This window comes from Anomaloglossus baeobatrachus, chromosome 11 (assembly GCF_048569485.1).
Source record: "Anomaloglossus baeobatrachus isolate aAnoBae1 chromosome 11, aAnoBae1.hap1, whole genome shotgun sequence".
NCBI classification, from domain to species: domain Eukaryota; kingdom Metazoa; phylum Chordata; class Amphibia; order Anura; family Aromobatidae; genus Anomaloglossus; species Anomaloglossus baeobatrachus.
The window spans coordinates 147,296,735-147,302,060 of record NC_134363.1 but is presented as its reverse complement, the minus strand read 5'-3'; the positions used below and the strand labels follow the sequence as shown (position 1 = coordinate 147,302,060).

General features: G+C 47.7%; 1 pseudogene; it reads right to left on the bottom strand.

Annotated features, from left to right (window-relative positions):
- Positions 1 to 2,640, bottom strand: LOC142256151 (splicing factor, proline- and glutamine-rich pseudogene; annotated as a pseudogene).
- Between the last annotated feature and the right edge of the window lie 2,686 nt (positions 2,641 to 5,326).

The following is a 5,326-nucleotide window of genomic DNA, read 5'->3' as shown; positions in this document are numbered from 1 at the left end:
AAATACATAAAAAAAAAAAAAAAGGGACTACTTTATGTTACGCAACTTATTGGGCAGATAAGCCACACATTAGGAACTGAACCATCATCTTGACAATACCAAAGCCAGCAGTATTTGTGCTGCACAGAATAGTTAACGCATGTGTGGAGCTGCCTATTTGTCATATCACTGGGATGTGGGTGGGCTTTTGAGACAAGCCAAGTCATGAAGTGGTCTTACCAGGCCACAATCAAGGTCTTTGCAGCTCCTGACATTATCCCAGTGAATGGATGAAAATGTAAATAGCAATGTCCAAGAGCGTTGTATAGCATCCAGTATAGCTCAAGCACAGTAAAAAAGAAATTATATTAAAAAAGGGGGCGGTGAGGGGAATGGGCATTCACAAACTGTCATAAAACAAATGGGACCAAGTCACAAATCAAATCTGCATATTGACTGGCTTTACAAATACTGGTCAAGCAAAGGCATCCATAAAATGTTACCTTCTCGCTAAAAAGGCAAGTTTAAAAAAAGGGAGAAAATAATAAAATTATATATTAAAAAAAAAAGTTACAGTAGACTTCAGGGAATCTGTTTAGAATCTGGCTTTTTTGTTTGGCCCTTCATAATCCTCCCTCCCCCTGCCATAAGCTCCAGCAGCTGCTGCAGAAGCTACAGCTCCAATCCCTCTGGAAGCCTGGGCATTGGGAGTCCCGGCATTGCCTTGGACAAATCGATCATTACGCATTTCGCTTGTCATAAGTGATGAAGCAATAGCTGCCTGGGCAACACCAGGGCTGCCTTCATAGCCCATGCCAGGTGTCCCGAGAGCCGGGTACTTCTGGGCTGCTGCTGCAGCAGCATAGGGATCTCCCATGGACATAGAGTTTGCTCCCATGCGCATATCTCGCTCCCTTGGGTCCATGTATCCCATACGATAGCCCTCTTCTCTTTGGCGTCTCATCTGCTCTTCCATTTCACGCTGGCGAATAATCATTTCTTCCTCACGTCTGCGTCGTTCCTCCTCTTGTCTTAATTGCACCTCCTTGCGCTTCTGCATTTCTTGATTGTGAATTTCTTCCATACGTCGAAGCTCTTCCTGACGTCTCATGAGATCTTGTCGAAGAAGGTTAGCTTGGTGTTCATGGAAAGCATCTTCCATTTCACTTTCAAGCTTCTCTTTAGCTTCTTTCATGTTTTTTTCCACTTGCTGCCTTTGCTGTTTCTCCATTTCATCCAAGGACTTCCACCTTTGGGAATATTCAAACTCAAAGGAGCCATGTTGAGCAAATCGAGGTGGTACTTCCCGCTCCTTTTGATACATGTGATTTCTTCTGTGCGAGTTTTTCCGTAAGCCCATCCTCATCATCAAATTGCTCCAGGGGCTCCACAATAACAGGCATGGGTGTCGTGGTTAAAAGAAACACTCCTTCTGTACATCTGTCAAATGCCTTTCTAGCAGCTGGTTTGGCAGCAAACTCAACTATTCCCTTTCCAGTGGATCGTCCTCGATCATCTACTATAACTACAGCTCTTTCAACTGGTCCAAATTGACTGAAGGCTTCTTCTAAAAGCTCATTTGATACATATGGAGAGAGGTTTCGCACTGACAGGGCAGCTGAATGGGTGGCAAACCGTACTCTGAGCTGTCGGCCCCTCATTGGGAAATCATCAAGCTCTGCTTTGGAAATCTCCGCCAGTGCTCTAGTTTCCAGCTTAATGAAGCCAAAGCCTTTGCTTTTGTTGATAAACACTTCTCCAGGTTCTCCATATTTTGAGAACAGCTTCTTAAACTCATCATCAGTGATATCAGTAGGGAGGTTCCCGACAAACAGCCTGCAGCGCTGCGTGTACGTCTTCTCTCCAGGCCTCTTCAAGAGGGACAGTGTGGCCCGAACACAGTCGTTCCAGCCGCCTTCTTCCTCTCCTTTCACCTCAGGCTGAGGGGGCGGTGGCAGCGGGTGTGACTGGAATCTGGACTGGTGAGGCCTCTTCTGGCCGGGCTGAGGGCTGGGCCCCGGCCGCTGTCTCTGCTGCTGATGCTGGGGCGGGGCAGGCTTCTGCTGTGGCGGTGGCTGGGCCTGAGCGGGACTCTGGCTGGGGGGAGGGGTGGCTTTAGGAGGCGGCGGCTTCTGGGCCTGGTTCGGGGTGGCCGGTTTCTGCGCGGCGGGCGGTGGCGGCTGCTGCTGGGGGGCGCTGGGCTTCTGCTGAGGGGACAGTGTCGGTTTAGCCTGCGGGGAGGCGGCAGGTGGCTTGGCCGCTGGGGTCTGAGGGGTGGGGGGCTTGGGAGCAGGGGGGCTTGGCTGCAGGGGTCTGCGCTGTCTGAGGCGCCTTCGGGGGCTCCTGAGTGGCCGCTTTCTGCTCCTGGCTATTCTGCTGAGGGGCCGGCTTCTGCTGCGGGGCCGGCACTGGCTTCGGTGCTTGTGGCGGCTGCTGCGGGGGCTTCTGCTGGTTCTGCTGCGGTTTATTCTGGTTCTGGCTAAGAAGAGAAGGGCCGCGATTGGCGTCCATGTAGCTCTGTCCACGGTAGCTGGACATGCCGGACATGCCTCCCATACCTCCACGGCCACCGTTACCCCGCCGGTAAATGTTCATTCCCATTCCCATTCCTCCGCCGCCGACGCTCATTCCACCACGGCTTCTGAATCTATCACGAGACATCATTGTCTGAGATTCGTTTCACCGTTCGTCACTGTAAAATGGCGCCGCAGACGAAGTGAAGCATTGCAATTTATTACACCAGTGTTTAAATCCCATAATGATATTAAGTTAGAAAAAAAAGTTTTGAAAAACTATATTAAAAATACCCCCTAAATTGACCAAATTCCCATTTAAAGGAGAAACTAGGTAATCTAGGCAGCTCCTTTAAGACCTTTATTACTGTATAAAAAAAAAAAAAGGTAAAAAACAACAGTAAAAAGTTTCTACAGTATATTTGGTATCTCTGCATTCATAAAATACCAAACTATAAGACGTCACTTATCTTGCTCGATGAGCGCAACAAAAACAAAAATTTTAAACGACTGAAGTAATGCAAACAAAAACTAACTTGAAATGAAGCATGAAACCAGGAAAAACTGTAGTAAATCCCTGAAAACCTCAACCCTCCTATATCTTCGTCTGACAATTTTTTTTTTATTTTGGGCTTTTATTATTTGGCTACATGAAAAAGTGAGATTTTTTTTTTTTGCTTAAAAAAAAAAAAAAAAATTAAAAAAAGTATACAAAAAAATCTACTTTCATTATATCACTAAATTTTATGTTTATGTTGTTTATCTTGCTTTTAAATGTGAGAAAAAAAAATGATTAAACAAATGATAGAAAATTTATTTTTTCTTAAATTTGTCTCTTAAAACATATAAGACGGGATTAAAATATGAAAAAGTTCCCCAATATGATACTAATGAAAACTATAATTTGTCCCATAAAAACCAAGCTCTCACAAAGCTAATTTTATGAAAATAAATTAAAAAAAAAATTATGGCTCTTAAAATATGGCGACATATAAAAATTATATAATTTTTTTCCTTTCTCGCCTTTTCATTGGGGGACACAGACAGTGGGTTATATGGTGTCTCCAGGGGAGGCGTGACACTAGGTTTGAAAAAAGTGTTAGCTCCTCCTCCCACAGCATATAACCCCAGCTAGGCGGGAACTAGCTCAGTTTTTTCCTAGTGTCAGCAGGGAGGCTGACATGTCTGGACTGAGCTCCACCAGAGGTGCCTCAGGCCAGCTTATTTTTACTTTTTATTTTGTTTTTATTTTCTTATTCATTCTATTTTTGATAGGCGCAATACTAGGGTGCCTTGCCACCCCCGTTCCCCCCGTGTACGGGCAGAGGAAACCTGGCGTGCACAAGCCGTCAGTCTTCCCTCGTGCCCAAGTGGTCGGGTCTGCGTACCCCTCCAGGCTCCACGGAAGCACCTCACAAAGGTAGCTCCAGAGGTCTAGCAGAGCCGAGAACCTGCTTCAGCCTTGAGCCGAAGATGCGTCCCCAAGATCCCCGCATCCCAGAACCGACGCGTCTTCAGACGGAGCCAGGAGCAGGTAGGGAGATGACGAGTCAGTCCCCTGCATCCAAACCGCCGCCTGGAAAGGCGCCGGTGGGGCGATGCAGGCCGTGATCCCAGGGAAGCATCATTAATTTAGCTCCCGGCATCGGCCTGCATTCTAGCAACGCCCCCTCCACTGCTCTAGAAGCTGCTCCCTCTAGTGGGCCGTCTCTCCCCTCCATGCTGCCAGAGAACACTGGACGCCATTACATGTGGGGATCAGACATGGGTGAGATCGCCTCCTTGGCTCTGCGATTTTGCAGCACTATATACTGCTCTGCTCAGTGGTATATCGCTGTCTTTCTAGCGGTGTGTGTCTGCTGGCTGGCGGTGTATATCAGCTTTTAACAGTATATACTAACTGTGCCTGTAGGTATATACCGACTGTTGACAGAGTGTGCTACTTTACTCGGTATATACCGGCTCTGCATAGCAGTCTTTTATAATACTGCTAGCAGCTCCTCACCCACAGCAGTCCCTTTATAATACTGCTAGAGGCTCACTGTACTTATTGTGGAACTGTTGCTGACATGCGTAACCGCAAGGGTGATAAAGCTTCCCAGGCATCCTCTATGGACCTGTTCTATGCTTGTACCACGTGTGGACGCTTGTTTTTGTAATGGCCGAAGCTATCCACTATGCCGGGGCTGCGATGCCCCTACTACCGTGTCACAACAGCCTCCGCTGCCAGACCAGGAGGTCGTGCAGTCTGTGGATTTGGCTGCGGCCACTATCCAGGCAGTACCCCAGTCTGATGACGTTATTCCTGCCTGGGCTCTTCTAAGAGGTTAGATGACCTGGCCGCTCAGATATCCCAGCCTTCCACAGGCTCACAGCCTCCCCCCGGCTCAGCTCCCCCAGGGGAGCCCGCCTTTGTCTGGTGTCTCGTTTCCAGTACGTAAAAAGGCTGTCTCCAAAAGGCGCCATTGCGACAGTTATGTCTCGTCCGACTCGCACGATGATCAGTTTTGACTCAGGCTCCGTGACCTTTAGTAGTCACGATTCCCAAGACTCTGACTCTGATTCAGATGTCCCTTCTGAGTCTAGACATATGGTAGACACATTAATTTCGGCTGTCAATCACTCTGTCGATTTCTGATCAGCCTTCGGACCCGACTTCTTAGTCGGCAATCAAGCGGGCTAAGAAGCCTCCTAAGTCCTTTGCCCAGGATCCGATTTTTCATCAAATCATATCTAAAACGGTGGGATCACCCTGATAGGAGGTTTAATAAAAAATCCTCCTCTTCATTTGCTTATCCCTTTCCATCGGAACTGGTTAAGCTCTGGCAGTACCC